Raw genomic sequence first — 19570 nt, 5'->3', positions numbered from 1 at the left:
TTATGCTCTGTCTTGTGTTCAGTTTTGTATGAAAGTACTTGTCTTTGTAGTGTGTTTAAGAAACATATTCAAAAACATGGAATTTGACCTCAGTCAAATCCTTCCTTTTAGTGATAGATATTTAACTCACAGTGTTGTGAAACTAGCTGAAATTTATTTTCACTTACTGTATTTCTTTTTTCCTAAGTCACTAATTCTTATGCATTAGCTGGCAGAAATAATGCCAGAATTTTAAGCTAAAAGTTTTATTGCAATACTTTTATTTTAGCAAAATTTAATGTATTTTTTGCTTGATATCTGGGGATGACCTGCAGCTCTATACTGAGGTAACTTCATGCATAAAATGACCTGTTTGTAACTATATAACTACACATTAACAATGCAAGTTTTTACATTACAGGGTACATTTTCATTTTTTTAAAAAATTGAATCTAATCTACTTTTAAAAAATCTACTATAAGTCAAACTGTTTTTTTAGTTGGAAGAATATTCAGTGCTTTGCTTACTGTAAAAAGTATTGAACTTTAATTGTTTTAACAACTTGTGCTGGGCAAGTAAAGATTACTTTTTGAAGATCTGGCACAAAATCAAGAATTATCTTAAATTTAGGTTAAAAACACAGGGAAAAACAGTGTTGTGGGTCTTCAAAGACAGGACTCTGAACAAGATAAAAGTAAAATCTTAGACACATTTGTGTTCTGGTGTGATGTGTTTCATCATTCCCTGTTGTTAGCATTAGTGGAGCTCCAGGAGGCAGCCTGAGCTGATCTGTGTTTGCTGATGGCAGCAGGGGCACGAGAAATCAGAGAACTCTTCTGCTCAGGTTTTTTGGACACCTCATTAGGCCTAAAGCTCTCCTTCATCAGAGCTTTCACCTAATAAAGTGGAATTTTTCAGGGTTAAGATTAGTATCTAGATCATAGTTTTTCAAAACATTTACACTTATATATGTCAGCTTTGCTAATTCATTGAAGCAAATCTGATGATTCTGTATCAGGCTTTTTTAATATGTCCTCAACTCTGCCTTAAGTTATATCTCTTCATGCTGTTTTTTGGTATTTTATGCTGATTCACAGTTGTGAGGTATTTTTTTAATTGTTCTGGAGTTTTATACTATATGCTGTTTTGGATAAAATAAAAAGCTGAGCATGGAGGGATATAGAGACAAATAAGGAGAAAAAGAAGAAAAAATAGGGGATAAGGAAAGCAGCTCATGTCTGGTATTTATGTGGTAATTATTAAATATAGCAATTCTGTTATTGAAATGATGCATATTCTAGTTAAATGGTTACAACAGGGACAGGACAAAGGAAAGATTTTCTTTGATTGGCCAGTATTTCCTAATTCTTTAAATTTGGTAGTGGTTTCTTTGTTTTTCAAGCAAGATTTTTTTTTAATAAGTACACCACTATTCTCTGAAGTGAATGTGCATTGTACAAAAGTGTGCATTGTGAGTGTGCATTGTGTCTGTCTTGATTAGACTAAAGCATTTGGTGTTTTTCAGTGTGTCTCAGCTGAAAAGCATGCTGTGTGTTGTTTCTTTTGATAGCATTACATGAAATAATGTAAACGAATAATACCAAAATAAATGTCAAATCATATAAGCCATCCTGTGATTAGAACTGTTTCATTCCGTAACATTTTCTGTGCTGTGGGAAATATGGTCCCCTTTTCTGCTTTCTTAGTACAAGAGAAAATTTTGATAATGCTTTGAAAGTAGTATTCAACAAATAGTTTTATTCTCATCACTGTGTGTATGTTTGTGGTCGTTCTGTAGCACATTTCTTATGGTATGACCACACAGGACCCAAAATACTTTGGTAAACTGCTTTGCATAATATTCTCTTAGGGGTTAGAATAGAGTAGTGAGAACTGGCAAGTCTTGTCTAATTCAGTTGAAATATATTTTCTGAGAATTTGGCTGTTGGGTGCCAAATTTTCCTATCTCTAATATCTAATTTCTTCATAGGTAACATTTGTAAAGCAGTAATTGTCTGAAGAAGGGTGACACATAAATGCAAAGTAGCATTGCTGCACTTCATTAGTAATAGAAAATTGCTGCTGTTTATTTAGATTCAGATACTTTTCAGAATTAACTTTTTGGAGTTTGTTGTGCTTTTTTCAAATACTGCACTTGTGTTCACCTCATGAACAGTAGGAGGGTTTGTACATTGAATTTGTAGTTAGACTTGCATTTTTGCTTTATAAAGTGCCCTGACTTCTATCAAATTGTGCTGCAGTATTCAAAGCAAGAATAGATAGATGGGACAAAAATTGGGGTGGGTTTTAGTAACTTTAAATATTTGGAAATAAAAATGATAGATTATGATATGTTTAAGAATCTTCTCAGTATGAGCATCTGTTCAGTGTATATGTTTCTGTACATCTGGAATCCTTTTTCTGGTGGGCGTAAAGTGTACAAATAGCACAAACTTAGAATATTTAAAAACTTGTCTGGTTATTGTCATCTTGGGTTATTGTGCTGTTAAATCGAATATGTAGTGCATTTGCTTTGATGCTAAAGGCTTACTAACCTTTGGAGACTGGAGTGTAGCTGATAATGAAGTTCTTAGTGTAATGAGAGGAGACAGTGTGATGGGCACTCTGAAGTGGCTTCTTTGGAAATTAATTAAAGACTTTGTGCTGTCTCTTTAAAAAAAAAAATAACCAGGAAGGATGTTTTTTGACTTTGGATTCACATTCTTTTGTTCCAACCCCTGTGAACCCCTTTATAGCAGTTGGCAGAAAAAGAGTTTGAATACCATGTCAGAACATTTTCAGTCTGTAGAACCAGTCTAGCCATCTGTTTCTCACCTCTTGATAAATATTTAAAACACAAATTTTGCTGAGGGCTTTTTGTGCAGAGATTTCTTGATTAAAAAGAAATGGCTGTAGAAGATTTAATGATACTATTGTTGTGAGCTCCTTGGGGCCAGAAGCACACCATCTTTTATAATTAAGAAACCACTGGCACTGGAGAGTAGTATTTTAGAAATTAGTTATGCTGGACCAAAGAAAGATCAAAGTATATTTTGTGATGTGCTCTTTCTAATCTTTCCTTAAATAAATCATTCTGTGCCTAAACCCGAGTTCTACTTTTAAAAATATTAAATAACTAGGTTGCACCAATAGTCTTCCAAAAGCTGTTAAAACTTTTCTTTTGTTGTTAAAATTTAGCCGTTAAAATTTTGTCTCGCTTTCAGACATTGTTTCCTTCTTGCTTTAAAATCTTAGTCTTTTTTTTGTAGAAGATAAATCATGTGGTGATGTTGTCTAATCTTAAAAGTTGTCAAGTGTAATTATATAGGGAAAACATTCACAGAATGTAAATAAGGAGTTAACTTCAAAAAGTAGCTATTTTGTAGCATACTTCTGTCGTAATAATTTATTGTATTTTTGTTCACTAGATTAGAAAATTTAATTTCTAGGTAAATAAAAGATTTTTTTATGATCAAAAAAAGAGATTTTTCTCTCAAAACTGAGAAACTTTCTTGATTGTTAATGTGAGTGGGGTTATGTAGTTACTAGCATTGTTAATACAGATAAAAAACCACTGTAAATAATTCTAAATATTAATCCATGTCCCATATGGATTAATATGTGCTTTTGAATCTTAATAGTTTGTAAACTTACTCTCCAGTGTGCTAACATATACTCTGTTAAAGACAACACGGTTTAACAGGGGGATGTTTGAGAGATGGAATGTGGATTTATTTATTTATTTTTGTCCCCAGATTTCTCCATCATCTTAAACCAAAGATTGCAAACAGTATTCTGTATAGGTTCTCTCTTCAATCAGTACTCTCGCTGTTGTGGTCTGCAAATGTGCGCAAGGAACGTGTGTTGTGGCTAAAGTATAAGATTACAGAGTTTTCCAGCTGCATGGCATGGTTGCACATTTCCCCTGTCTTGGGTGACACACTGGATGGATAAAATGCCTCGTGGCTGTGGGGTTCCAGTCTTGCACGAGCGCTGTTGTGCAGCTTACCTCATCCTTGTGAAGGCCTCTTGAGATTTCCAGCTAGAAAGTTATGTAAGGATCAAATACCTGGTCATTGAAAGTAGAGTTACTTTAGGCTTTGGTGTGAAAACAATTGTACTGAGTTGTAGTTGGAAATGTTTGTCCGTATTTTTCCAGCAATTGTCTGGTTCATAAACATCTGACCTTTTTACTGGTTTTTCCAGGAAGGGGTGTGTCATTGTCATAAGACTTTATCAGTTCGGGTTTGATGTTGAACATAATTTAATTTAAGAATGCATACGTGTGTCTTTGACTATCTGCTTAGAAAGTGGTTTTTTTTTTGAGTTTTGAAAACTTTTATCGTCTGATATCTATTAAAAAGGCATCTGTTTTTATTTATGGCCTCACTTGTTTGCTTACTTGGAAGTGCATATGCTTTTCAATGAAGTTCCTGCAAACATACATGGGACTTCACTCATCTGGAAATTCTGAACACTGGAAAAGTATTGCTGCCTTATAAAAAATGTATGCAGTATCCATGTTCATAGTACAAAATGTAAGAGTTGCCTGTATCAAGATTCTAAATGCTACAGCTGTCATTTGATTTCCTGATTGAAAATAATAAAAATGTCGTTGGATATTGCAGGATCTTTTATCTCAACCAAGCTGAGGATTTCTTTAAAGTATATATCTGTAAAAATAATGATCCCCATGAACGACAAATCCCTCAGAATTTGGGATGGAGGAAAGCACAGCAAAAGTATTAGCAATGTGCTCATGAGCTGAGGGTTGCCCAAGTAGGTATGATTTGTGCTTTCAGATGTTTGCAGGTAAGTACTGGAAGACAGAAGGTTTGTTGTTATTGCTTGTGTAGAATAGTCACTGATGCTGTAGACCTACTGAAATAAGTCTAATGTCTAGAAATTAACTAGTGTTGTATTTAAATTATTTCTTATACTGGATTGATCTGGGAGAGACCCTAATTTGTTTGTATAGTATCTTTAACTCAGTCCTTATATTTGCAGAGCACTTTGTAGTGTTCTTGGTAAAGCCAGTAATTGAGTAAGAGAGTGTTTTATTTTTTTGTGGAGGGGAAGTTATTTCACACAATGCAGATTAAGTTTTCATTGTTCATGCAACACATGTGCATACTTTTTAAAGGACTTGAATTCTTTTTGGTAGAGAAACGAATTCCCTGAAGTCCAGATATGTTCAGCTTTTTCCTTGTAGTGGTGAACAAACTGTTCAGTGAAAGCTGAAATTCCAGTCAGATTGTTTCATTTTGCCCCTTGTGAGTTTACGTACCCCAGTCCCAGTTCTCTCTTGGCAGAAGGTTTAGAGGTTTGTCTTCAGATGTATGTCAGTGCTTCAGCTGGATGGGAAAAGAAGGGGGAAAAAAGTATTATACTAATAAAAGCCTTCTGGTTTTCATTAAAATGCAGACCCTCTACACTGACCTTGTTTATGGAATTATCTGCAATAAATTTCTGTGTTGCTGGGGTTTTTTTCAGCTACAAGTTCTAGTCCTAAGAGGAGAATGGCAGAAGTATTACATATCCTGCTAGGTGACTAGAACAGGAGAGGGCTTAATTTTAGGTGAACCAAATTTCTGAAAATTTCTACTGTATGTAAATTTGAAATAGTTACATGTAAGACCCATGAATCTCTTTCCTTTGATTTTTTTTTTTTTTTGTCAGAACTCTGCTTCTGCTTTGTCATTTACAATGAACAGGGAATTAGACTGATGAAACTGCTTTCTGGCATTGTGCTCTGTACATTTTCCTGTAGTTGCATTACTATTTACATCTTGTGAAGAAGTGCAGTCATATTGTGAGCTAAAAAGCTAATCTTGCAGGACCTGAATTTTTCTTGGGCTTTAATGTGGAACTCTCGTGTCATCTTGGGCAAATTAAGTTTATTTTTTGTCCCTGTTAGTTCGGTAGTAAAATTGGAATACACTTCGTTTTAATCAAATTAATATTGCAGCAATATTTGTAGAACACTTTAACATTCTTTATTGTGTAAGGGCACTGTAATATGGTGCTTTAAAATGTTGAAAGTAACCCCTTCACTTTTATCCTGGTTTTGGAGGGGATAGAGTTAATTTACTACTTGGTAGCTGGTACAGTTGCTGTGATTTGGATACTCACAAATGTTTCAGAGGCAAGTACCATGCAAATCCTTTTTCCTTGGCTGGTGCACAAGAAATAGTACAACATGCTTTTTTGTAGTTCCATGTTAAGGGAAAGATACTTTTCAGCATTGTGCGATGAAATGACATCCACTAGATTTAAATTTGGAGTTATTTAAGTATTAAAGAACTTCTGAAATATGACAGCAGTTGCACTGGAGAGTTGAGAGGCAGCCTTGACTTTTGGCATGCTTGAGGTAACCAGATGTGAATGCAGGTGATGGAGATGGGTGTGCCTTTCAGATCTCCATCTGCATTTTAAATCCTTTGTAAAGAGAGCATTTGATTACTGGATTCTTTCTCATGATGGATGCCCAATTCCAGTGGCTGTGAAAACCTCACTTGGTATATTCTGGTTGGTAGTTTTCTTTGAATATGGGTATGCTTCTTGTACACTCTGTCTTTACCCCAGATGCCTCATTTATTTCAGAGGAGGTCAGTAATGTTTCCCTTTCTAATAATATCTTCAAATAAGCATTTGGTCTAGGTGGCATGGGTTCCCTTGTGGCAGTGAGTGGGAATATAATTGATGTGTGTGAACCCCAGACAGCACCTGTGCTCCAGTGCAGTTGGCTGTCTCTACAGCAGGGGAATACTCTGGAAGAGGAAATTGTAATATTTGTAATATCTGACACTTTTTAATCCTTAAAATAAATGGATGAAGTGTCCTCTTTCAGCTATCTGTTATGGCATTAAATTGTCCTATATTTTTTTTCCCACATTTATATGATGTCAGTCACAATTAGAGTAATATTTAGGATATTTGACATTTATAATCAGTCGTGGAAGTGTATTTTACGTTGGTATTTATGTATCACCTAGTACCATTAGTCACATAGAGTCCTTGTGTTGCATTCTACACAAACTTGCTGCAATCTTGTCCTTGTTGCTGCATTCTACACAAACTCAGTGGGAAGAGCATCCCAAATCCATTTAACTTTGAGTTCCAGCAGGGGCTGGGTCATGTAGTGGTGGTGCCAAATGAGAGTTGTGCAAACCTCAGTTTTAGCACAGTGGTTGGTGATCTCAACTGCAGCCTCTTAGCTGTTTCTTTTGGTAAGCCTTGCAAGCAAAGGGTAGTGGTGGGGTGGACGTTTGTCATGTTTGCAGGGGATGAGCACCCAAACAACCTAAGAGAATGCAGGAAATACTTGTTGAAAAGTGCAAGGGAGTGTTGGTGTCTCAAGTGAAGCAAACAGCAATCCTTTGGTATGATGAGGTAATAAGCTGGAATCAGCCAGCAGTGGCCTTGAAAGTGAGGTTAAGAAGCTAATGTTTGATGTGATAGAGAAGGAAAATACAACGCTGGGTAAAAAACATGTGGGTGAAAGAAAAATCTCAATAGATTATTGATGTGGTGTGGTTGGGAAAAGAGATGGATGAAGAAGGCCTAAAGATTGCAGATATTGGGATGGTTAGAAAGAGACTTTTTTTTTTTTAAAAAAGGAGAAATTGTTAACAAGTTTTAGGATGGATATAGATGGGACATTCAGGAAAGAAGTCAAGTAATCAGGTGAAAAAAAGGTTAAAGTTTGAGACCTTAGTGTAAAAGGTATAAACCAGAAAAATGCAGTAGCTGCAAGGATATGATACACATTATATGCTCTTAAATGAAAAGTTTTTTTCTTAGCTTTTCCCTGAAAACAAGTTCAAATTTGTGATTAGTAAATGGAAAACTGCTTGGAGGTTCACTAAGGATGACTGATAAAACAATTTTGTTCTGTAGAGTCAAATATGGGTTCCCTCATGCCCCTAACACCTACTTTATTTATACCCTGATAGTGCAGGTACTCATTTACATACTTAATTTTACCAATACTTGTTCATTTTATGAGCAAATATCTCATAGGATCAGTGAAACTCATTAATCTGCTTGAGACTAAGTACTGTATTACCAGGAAATTTTCAAAGCTGTTTTTTGTTTTTGAGAAGGAATATTTGCAACCTAGCTCTACCTGTACCTTGTAGTTAATGCACAGCATTATTTAAATCAGCAACAATTACTGATGTTATTTTCTTTAATGGATCTTATTTCAACCTTAAGAGTTTTGACGGCTATGAACTGTGAGTTAGAAGAACAAGGATATGTACTTGGATTATGAATGAAGAAAATTTTATTTTCAGAGTATTTATAATTTGTTGATTTAAAAGTTTTATCTCAGTAACTTTGATTTTTATTATTTGGAAATTGGCTAAACAACAGATGATGACATTTGAGATCTGTGCAATATGGTCAAGATGCCACAAATTTGTTTGGAGGAGGACGAGAAAAGGATGAACTTGTCTTGAAGAGTTCTTCAGCATGTTGTAATAAAATGGTAAAAGCCAGACTGGAATATCTGGTTAGATTTCATGTCTAAGAAGATGGCAGGTTTAAAGAGGAAAAATGAATTTCTTGAAAAGAAATAGTAACTTATCAGGAAAATCCAAATGTTTGGCATTTTTCTACATTGTAGTAATGTGAGGGGAATGTAGACTGTACAGCTCTATGAAACTTAAATAGAAATGTCACCATGTGAGGCAGGCTGAGCAGTTTTGTGAAGTATCCTGGCTCTGCATGATATTCAAATATTTACTCCTGCAGCAAGAGGTGTGGTGGTCTGATTAAGTGTTTAGGTTGAGACTGAGGAAACAGGGGTTGTGGGTTATTTGTTTTGGTTTATCTCAATTACGTCTTTGTTTTGTAAAAGCTGTTAGGTCTTTTGTGTTATTTCTGAAGTTTTGCAATCACATAAATTAGACCTTTTAACTTACCTCCCCAAGTTTGAGACCCTGTTAATTTTAAGACATCTCTAATAACAAGGGTAACTTCTTTCCAAAATGGCTTTTCAAGAAGTGTGTTCACTTTGGTATTAGTGCTAGGGAGAATAATTAGCATCTTTCCAGGAGCAGCATTGCAGTTGTTCCTGCTCTAGTCCAGCACTTGAGAGATCTGAGTGGATTTCCCCAAGTTCCAGCTTTATGTTCTGCATTCCTGGGACAGAAGCAGTGAGGTAGGAGTAGTTGAGTACAACAAGAAGTTTTTACTGGAAGAAACATCCACCTAGTGGATTTGAGTCGGAGTTTTGTAAAACGGGGGATTGGCTCTGCATATTAAAACTGTAGTAGGTGCAAACAAACCTTGTATTAGGCAGAGTGTGCTACCTGCTCTTCCTGCTTGGATGTCTTAGCACCCAGTGACTCCAAATTATTTTGGTTCTGGATGGTTGTCATTCAGTTTCACTGGAATTTCAATAGTTGAACTGAAATAATTTTCTTAAAAGAGTTAAAATAGTCTTAAAGACGAGACGCTAGTGATATTTAAGCTTAGTGATTCTTAGATAAAATGTTTTTCCATGTTCTGTCTGCTTTATACTTCAAGGCTGTAATTGTGGGCTGTGTAATGAATACATTTTGACATCATTTGTATAAAATCCCTTGCAATTTTTGAGAAAACATGTAGTTGTCTTAAGGTGGTTGTGCTGAATGGCCAGGATTTATGCTTTCTACGATAAAGAGGTACCATGGAATATCAGTGCTCCAAACTCAAGTTTTTACCTTGAGTTTTAATTCTCAAAGGAGAGCTTCTGCAGACCTTTATGCACACATTAGGTGGGAATACTACTGTTAGTTTCTTAGGATCTTAAAAGACTATTTGTAGTACTTTGTACTTAGCATTTTAACTTCTAATCATGCAGGCATAATCAGACTGTAAGTCAAACCTGGAACTTGTGGCTTTCCTGACTGCTTTTCTTCATTGTGTCACTGGAAAAGAGGTTTAATTTTGTGCTGACTTGTGTTCATTTGTGGGAAGAGGATCATGCTCCCATATCTCCTTAGTTAATCTAAAAGTTGTCTGGATGTTACCTGTTATCCTTTCAGGACTGTTACCCCGGTTACTCTGTTACAAAGACAGCATAGCTTTTCATAATGTTAGTTCTTCCTGTCCTTTCTTAATCAGTGTTAAATAATGTTTCATGTGGTGTAAAGGGGTTTTTGTTTTTTAAGGAAGGTGGTGAATTTGAAAGCATTTATTCAAGAGCACTTCGCAGATTTTTTTTTTTTTCAGTTGATTTAAATTATCTCAAAGTAGCACAGTATGCAGTTTAACCTCATTGAAAGAAATATTTTTTTAAAAAATATTACTGTATTTTGCAAAATGCTGATAAGAGCACTTGAAAAATATAACTAAAAATCTCTGTATTCCTGCTGTAGTAAAGGGGCTTGAGGCTCTGCTTGTAGTTGGAACCTTTATCTTTTGATAGTCTCTGCCACTAAAGCTAATCCAATAGAAGGTTTATAGCAGGAAATGGCACCCTAACATCTTAAACAGCTTTTTTTTTTTTTTTTTTAAACTATCAGATTCTGCTTGTCATTGTTCTGAAAACAGTTTCTTCTGATCTTAATTTGCCAGAAGTTCCTAACTATTGACTTGCTCCATTTTTAGTTTGTTTAGACTATCTTATATTATTTTTATTCATCATCTCTTTTTTCTTCGGTGTTGCAATTTATTCAGTTGCTTCAGCAGCATTAGTTTCCGTATTCTGCTTAGTATTAACTTCTATTTTATGAGGAAAAGAGATGGATAAAGAGGATGGCAAGTTAACAGTGAAGTAGTATGAGTTACACAAAGTTATTTGTAAGGTCATCTTTTGGGCTATAACATGCTTTCTGATGTGTGCAGTTTTCTTCTGGGCTTTGTATGATCCATCTTTAGCATCTCTCTAACATGGTATAACACATCTGCAACACCTGTAGAGATGTTGCTGAAGGCTTTCATGTTAGTATTTCCATATGAGGGACCCTTTTCAGTAGCTGTCATTGCTTTAACTTTTTTGAGTGGAAACAATGGTAATTATGTTTTAGATAATCTAAGATAAACTGCACATTTAAGCACTGTCTTTTGACTTTAAGGACAGTATATTAAAAGACTTTTCTAGTAAAGCTGTATTTAATACCAGATGACATAAAAGGTAGTATTTCTTATCCAATTACATTTATCTGGCTGGAAACTGTTTACTGTTTCATCTGCAAGTAGTTTATATAAATTACATTTGGTGTGTTGTTGCCCTATGATATTAGAAATCCGAAGTTACTTCTTGGAAAAACACCTTTATTCAGTATTTTGAACTGGCTGTCTATTTATTGATGATGTGGCCCATTTTAATTGGTACTCAGTTTCTGCTGTAGTTTCTGGGAATCTACTTGTTTCTGTTAAGAGTTCTTTACCTATTACACTTGTTTATTGCAAAAAGCTATTACTGGTTTATCCATTAGAGTTGTAAAAATTAAAAGAATTGGTTCCAAGATACACAGATTCAGAAATCAGAGATGACTGTGTAAATGTTATGGTAAGTGTATTGTGCAGTCTCTCCAGTTCTTTACTGAAGTGGGGAAAACTATTTTGCAGCATGGGTGACAAACATTTTAATTTGCATTTTAGTTGATTGTTGAGTTTGGAATCCTTGATGTGAAATGTTTGCAGTAATCTTGAGAAACAAAATTCTATGTCAATCAGATACATGCTTAGTAAAAAGTATTATTGTTGAGGTATTGGTGCATGTTATATCAGCATGATTTTAACACGGAAGTAAAACAAATGATGCTGATGTTGGTGGCAACCATTTAAGGTGGGTACTGAGAACCGCATCTGTTTAGAGAGCATGAATTATTTCTAAATTGCTCTTGTGTTACTGTTGGTTGTCTCTATGAAGCAACTAGTTGATACATTTGTTTGTATGAATGAGCTGGTTTATGGAATGCTAGTAATTCAAGTATTTATTTTGTGCTACTATGTATTCTTGAGAGGCATAAAAGTTTTTGATTGTTTGTATCTAACCAGAAAAAAAAAAGAAACTTTATTTTATTATCAGGATTGTACTCTAATTGCAGCAGGTTGATAGCAAATGAGTATTTCCAGCCTAATGGACTAATGCCAAATGTGTGCCAGCCTGATGGACTAATGCCACTAATGCAGGGCATGTCTCATGGGATTTGATTAATGCTTATATTTATAAAACCTAATTTGAAAACTGGATTTTTAACAATTACAGTAAAACCAAGTCCAGTAGAACTTTGTGAACTGAAAAGAAAATATATTAGTATAGGCTTTCTTTTTGCAATTTAAGAAATACCAAGAATTAACCAGTGTTCGATGACATTACATCAGGGTCATATTCATCTAAGTGATTTGGGCTCAAGTCTAGTTCCCTTGGATGATTCAGATGGGAAGGTCAAATTGCAAGCAGTAATTGTTCTCTTCTGTATTTCTCTCCTTACAGAAGTCTTTCTAGATTGCACAAGGTTATTTTCAATTCACAGAAGAGTGAAGTTGCTTCAGAGTTAAGAAACAGAACAAATCTAGCATTCTGAGAAGCTGCATTTAATTGCTAAAGTGCTGTTTCAGGGTACTGCTGACAAGATATTATATTCTCAACTTTTACTTTATTCAGTACTGCTACTTTCATTTCAGTTTACTAATTTGCTTTGTAACTGGGTAGTGGCTATACTTGGTGCAAAATACTTAATGTATTTCAGTTTCTCTTAAGTGTTTCATTTATGCTTTTTTATTATATGAAAACAAATATTGGTTTCACAATTAACCATGTGATTTTTTTTTAAAATGTAAATTGTGCATTCTGCTCGCATAAAAGTGTAATAATTTTGCATATTGTTAGAAAGTTTTTAAAGTATCTGGGAAATGAATCATTCTTGTGACTATTTTGTGGTATATGTGGTACCATAAGAAGAACACTCAAAATTTAGTCAAACATATTTTGATAAATGATCTTTTGAATGTTTTAAATATTTAGTATTTCTCTGAGGCAGGCAATAGTATCAAATAGTTTCCTTTCCAAATCATTATCTTCAGAAAAATGTAGTTGACTGGTGAGTGTCTTCAATTTTCCATTATACACTAAAGATGCACTGAATTCGGAATACTGTTACAGATTCCTTAAATTAATTGCATTTAATTATAGTTTTATTAATTTTCATTCTAAAAGATATGCATGGTTTTATACAATGATATGTAACAGTAAAAACTAAAGAGATTCTTGGGCAAAAAGCACTTGTTTAATTTTTTCTACATAAAATCATGGTGTGCTTTTGATTACAAGTTGGCATGCTTTAATCACTGGTTTTTAAATGATTTTGGTAAGATATAAAGTATTAAGGCTCCCCAGATATGAAATATCAATTTTCAGTGTTTTTTAAATCAAGCTAGTAATATTAAAAACAAAATTGAAACTCCCACGTGCAATTAGATGGTTTCAGTTTTATAGTCAGTGTAATAAAAGATATAATAGTTTTATTCAGTATGAAAGAAATGGGTTTTGGTTTTCTCATTATGTCATGTTTTATTCAATATTTTAGGCTGTTTGTCAGAATTGCTGCAGTATTTCTTTGACAGTTCCTAGACCATTGATTATTTACAGAGATTTATCCTATATTGGTTAATGTTTGGCTGTTTTAATTCCATGCAGACTTAGTGAAATGAGTGCTTAATAAAGACATGCATGGCATTTCATGTGGAAGAAAGAATGAAATCACAAATAATTAGGTTTTCCATAAAGGACATAATGAATGTGGTGTGGCAATGACATTAGATACAGGAAAGGTTATATCTTTAGGTGACAAAAAGACTGCTGCTTTCCTCTCCTTCTAGGTCAATGTGTAATAAGGAGTGTTAAGTTTCACAGGGTTCTTTGGGTAGAACTGTTTTTTTTTTAAAGGAGAGGACAAGTACAAAGGTCTGGAGGTGTTCAAGGCCAGGCTGGCTGCAGCTCTGAGTGACCTGGTCTAGTGGGAGGTATCTCTGCCTATGGCAGGAGGTTTGGAACCACATGATTTTTAAGGTCTTCTACAGCCCAAGTCCTTCTATGATTTTACATAGTGAATTTGTAGTAAGTTTTGATCTGCAGTATATTCTGCAGCTGAATTTTGAACTACATCTGCAGTATATCACTGAGCACTTTTTTACTATTTTGTTCTATTATTTCTGATTTGGTAATACTGAAAAGTCATTAGGAAAGAAACCTAGTAATTATTTATGACAGTAGTAGTTTTTCTGTGGCTGATCAGTGGAACAAGATGCTTTGCACAGAGTATAGAATTAACTCAGTGTTTAAAATGCTACTTTTAAATTGGATTCCCACAGTATTTCTTTATTAAGGCAGGAAGAATGTTCTCGGTATCTGCTTTTGAAGTAAATAGTGAAGTTATGTCAGAAGGGTAGGCAGTGCAAAGGAGGCTTAAAGAAGGAATTAAAAGGGAAATAGTGGATGAACAAGAATTGAAAAAAAATTAGACCAGAAGAATAAAAAATCCTGAGAAAATATGAGAGGGAGAAACTGGTAAAGATGGTTCTGTTTCAGTCACAGAATCATGGAGTGGGTAAGGTTGGGAGGAACCACAATGGGTCATCTGGTGCAACCTCCCTGCTCAGGCAGGATCAGGCCAGAGCATTCTGCAGAGGATTGCATTGCGACAGTTCTGGAATATCTCCAGTGGCAGAGACTCCACACCCTCTGGGCAGTCTGTTGCACTGCTCAGTCACTCTCACAGTGAAGAAGTTCTTCCTCGTGTTCAGGTGGAACTCCCTGTGCATTGTTTCTGTCCACTGCCTCTTGTCCTATTGCTTGGCACCACCCAGCAGAGCCTGGATCCACCCTCTGACACCTCCCTTCAGATGCTGCAGGCGCTGATGAGGAGCCCTCTCAGCCTTCACAGGGCTGAACAGGGCAAGCTCTCTCATCCTGTCCTCATAAGAGGGTTTCATCATCCCTGTTGCCCTCTGCCAGACCGGCTGCAGGAGCTCCCTGTCTGTCTGGTACTGAGAGCCCAGAACTGGGCACAGCTCTCCAGCTGTGCCTCGCTGGCTCTGAGTAGAGGGGCAGGATCACCTCCCTTGACCCACTCACGATGCTCTTCCTGGCATTGTCCTTCTTGGCACCGCTGGCTCATGGGCAGCTTGTGGTCTGCCAGGACCCCCAGGTCCTTCTCTGCAGAGCTGCTCCCCAGCAGTCAGCCCCCAGCCTGTGCTGGGGTTATTCCTCCCCAGGAGCAGGACCCTGCGTTTGCCTTTGTAAAATTCAGGTGGTTTTTCTCTGCCCCTCTCTGCAGGCTTCTGGAGGGAGCCCTTCTGAGGGGCTGTGGCCTCTCCTCCCAGCTTTGTGTGGTCGCTGAACGTGCGAGGAGGCGTCTGCCCCTTCGTGCGAGTCATTGATAAATAAGCTAAAAATACTGGGCCCGGTTTTGAACCTTGAGGTCCAGTCACAAATAAAGTACTGAGATTTGGTGCTTGTTCATCTATACTGTTCACATCTCCACTGGATTTTAGTGTGAATACCCTTCTTTTTTTATCAGTTTAGTCAGGAAGGAAATAACTGAAGAAGGTAGGCTTCTGCTGAGGTACTTTAATTTCTGCATTGATTCTTCATTTGACTCCCAAAAAGAAATTTGCTCTCAAAAAGGAAATTGATATGGTCTGGTGTCATTATAGCCAGTGTGACCCTGTCATTCATGTTTATTTCTGTCCTGAATGCGAGTACTATTTGTCTTGCTTCAGAAGTATTGGCCCTGATTATGCTATAAATTTGCTTGCTTTCAGTATGGAGCTCCTGAAGTGGTGCAGAATGTATTTATGGACCCCACTGTCCTTTTAATATGCTGGATTACAGAAACAGTATAAAAAATTAGCTGTTAGGAGTTTGGACTTCATACATGTTTTGGAAAGAATGGGGAACCTAGCTATGACAGTACAAAAATGTGGGTTTTCTTTTCAGAACACTGAAGTTTGTACTCATCTTTTGTGTATGCAACTTCAGTGTCCAAATATGCTGTAATTGGGTTGTTCTACCTTTTTGTAATTGTGACTTTTTAAATGGGTGTGCATATGCTTATGGTTAAATTACATCACTCTTGTTTCCTTTGTAGTTTAAGGAAAAATACCTTGTTAACCAAGGGAAACAGTATGTGTTTTTGTATGATTTGATTTATCAGAGGAAGTACATTTCTTCTAGAAATAAAGGTTTTATGAATAATGTTATACTTACAATGCAGTTTATGATTCTGAAAACTGTAGTGAAATATAGGAGGACTTTATAAATACTGTAAATACTGTATATTTCTAGGCTCATATCTTAAAAACTGAGAGAAACTGATAAACGGCACAATTGCGTTACATTTTAATGTTATCTGAATCACAAAACCTTGAAAAATTCCACTGTTTAGAAGGTGCCAGTAATAACATCTGGTTTTAGTTTAAATTCTTTATTCAGTTATGTTAATGTTACTATGAATTTTGCTTCAAAAACTGAGTACAGTAGATTCCATTGCAAATAGAGGATGTGGGGGGTGGTGTTGGTTTTCATTTTGTTTTGAGTTTTTGGATTTGGGTGGTGTTTTGTTGTTCCTGGGTTTGTGTGTGTGTTTGGTTTGTTTTCTGTCGCGGGATTTATCTGTGTCTGAAATAATGTTCCAAAGAACAGAGGAAGGCTCTAATTCACTGCCATGTTAATTTCTTGTTAAGTGTATGGATCTGGTTTTATAAGCAAGTTTGAAAAGTGTTTACTGTTGTTAGTGAGGTATCTGTGAAGGGAAAAAGATGTGGCTACTGTAGTCTTTTTCTTGAACACTAAAGTGTATTCACAGGTGATACTGAGAAGGGAAGTGCACTTTACGGTAGGACTTGTTACAGAAAAATCCTCTTGTTCATTGGGTTGACAAAACAAACAGCATATGGCAAATCAGTTAACAGCCTTCCAGTTCTGTAACTATTTATGTAACTGGTCCCGTGATCTCTGGTTTTCTGAAGTACTGAGCAGTGTCTGCTCCCTTTTAGTGGGGAGTGTGCTCAGAACAGGCTGTGGTATTTAACTCTGTTAGTATTTGCAGCCCTTCCTACACCATAAAAGGCCAATGATTTAATTCAATAAAGTTGAAGGGCTGATCAAAGTACCTATATATAGGTATCTTACTCTTAATAAGAGCAAATATTTGTTTACAAGCTATGTAGGTATAGTTGTATCTTTTGAATATAAGTAGCAAAAAATGTAAGGTTTATGCCTTTGTCTTAAGTCTGTCTGATGGGAGCTGATAATAATGCTAGGAAATACCTTGTCATATTCCAGCTGCATTCATTATAGCTTCCTGCATTTAGGAGGAGAGAGTAGTTGAGACAGTTTATCAGAGCTATGCTGAATGAGGAGGTTTTGTCTGGGTCTCTGTGCTTAGAGCTAGCTGAAAGATTCACATTACAAGAAGAACCACTGTATTTTTTTCCTGTACCAAGTTCTTCTAGGTTTACTGGGTATTGTAATTACACCTATTGTGAGAAATTAACTAAAAGTTAAGAGCAGGATATGTTTGTTATATTTTTGTGCTGTAAGTTTTATTTTATGAGTTCTTTGTTCACTCCATTTGCTGTGTAGAAATAGTGCCATGAAATGTGTTTTTTTAGGGAACTGTTGACAGGGGTTGAAGTTTCTAAATAATGTGCACCTTCTTTAAATACATATGAGGGAATTTATAAGGAATATGCCATAGCTACACCTTGCTCTCTGTGTTGAAATGAAGTTCTGACAATATGCAGTGCCTGGATTCTGTGTAGATATTTTTACGCTATATTTGTCCTAATTGTCAGAATCAAACAGTATGATTCAACCCATACCAGATAGGTTCTTTTCTTTCTGACAATTCTGTTGAGACAAAGCCCAAAGATGCATCTTTTAAGTATGAAACACACTAAATTCATTTTTCTGCATGGGATTTCTCCATCATACTTGTTAAACAGTTAATAATTTTTAAGTCAGTTGAAAGTGGTATCCTACAGTCTACTTAATAGCTAGCAGATAAATACAAGGAAGTGATATTTGGGTGAGAGGGAAGTTGCTACTCTCCCTTCTTTTTCAGCTTCTCCATCTGGCAGAAAGTACTTCCTTGTTCTAAATTTTTATCAAGCATCTTAGCTTTTTGATGAGTTCAGAGCTGTGACCCTTTTATAGTTCTAAGCTGTAGTAAAGTCTATAGAATTGCCTCTAAGTAATATGCAAACTAAGTTATTTTATATGTCACATTTCAGTTCAGTAAAACTCACTAAATAGCACAGTGTAAGCTGGGTCTCATGGTATTGCAGCTGGACATGCTTTAATATAATTTGAACAGAGTTGTGTGTGCACATGCAAAGCTGGTGCATCTTGTTTTCTGAATTTGTGATGTAGGACATCTAGGTGTTCTGTAATATTCCATGTGCAAACCTTTTGTCCTTCCCCTACTGCCTCGCTTTATAACATTGAGACTATTCTCTTCTTGTCTTGAGCACACTGTTCACTCCCTTAGTGTATGGAGAGGGAAAAACCAGTGCATACTCTGCTTGTTAGCTGCTATGCCAGACTGGCCAGAGCAGGAATTTAACCCTTCACTGAAGAAGTTGTTGGTAGGTGAGATCCCTTTCTTGTTTCTACAAGTTTTGAAAAAACAGATCCTTCAGAATGCAAAAATAGATTAAGTCACATGTGCAAGAACTGGGAAATGTCAGAGTTGCTTGCTCAGTCAGTTTCCTGTGGATGCATTTTTAATAATATTGTGGAAGTATCTGTAGTTGGTAGAGAGACATTTAAGTTTTGAAAGGTTTCAGTAGTTTCAGCAAGGGTTCTTTAGTCATATACTAAAACATTACATTACGTGTAATGTACAATAATATTTTGTAACTGAAGAACTAAATGATTGTTTACACAATTTTTCAAAAATAAAAGTCTTGCATCAGTGTTTGCCAAGCCAGCTAATTTGTTCTTGCAGATTTTCTGTAGGCTACCATTAATCATGCAATAAATGTGCTGGTTTTGCACAGAACTACTTCTTCACGTGAGCCCTCACATGGCTGTTGGTCATAGAGCAAATTCAGTATTCTGCTGCTTCGTTGATATATAGCCTCACTGCTTTATAATCTGTTATTCTAGTGTTACTGGTGTCCTAGTTTAGGGCAAATTTGGGAGAAAAACTCCAAATGGGGGTTTCCCCAGGGAAAAAATTCAAATGACCCCTCCCCCGCAACTGGTCCAGGAAAGGAAAAAAAATTTCCTTGGAGAGAAGTGGAAAAAGAGGTCCAGGGAACTCCTCTGTCTCAGCTAGCTAAAACTAACTAAAAGCCAGAGAGAAGCTCTGTCCTCCAGTGTGTCCGTGCTGCAGACACCACAGTCCAGGAGCGGGGTGTGGGGGAGTGATGTTTTTTCTTAACACACTGCGAGCTTCTTCTTCCCCCTCTCTTGCTCTCAAAGCCAGTCTTAAAGGTGCAGAACTTAATATATAACATAAACCAGACGATTTGGGATACCAGTATCATAAAGTCACCCCAGGACAACTGGAAAGATGGAATTTTTCTCTAGATATTTCTTGCAATGAGCAACAGCATCTCTAAGCATTGTATGAACAGTAGTAGC

At 36.1% G+C, this 19570-nt stretch overlaps 1 protein-coding gene across 6 annotated transcripts in view; it reads left to right on the top strand.

Annotated features, from left to right (window-relative positions):
* FNBP1L (formin binding protein 1 like) overlaps positions 1–19570 on the top strand; it is a 58193-nt gene that overhangs the window by 2158 nt on the left and 36465 nt on the right. The window lies entirely within an intron of this gene.

The sequence above is a fragment of the Cyanistes caeruleus genome, chromosome 9 (genome assembly GCF_971803275.1).
Source record: "Cyanistes caeruleus chromosome 9, bCyaCae1.hap1.1, whole genome shotgun sequence".
NCBI lineage: Eukaryota > Metazoa > Chordata > Aves > Passeriformes > Paridae > Cyanistes > Cyanistes caeruleus.
Note: the sequence above shows the minus strand (reverse complement) of the source record. Positions and strands in the feature narration are given on the sequence as shown.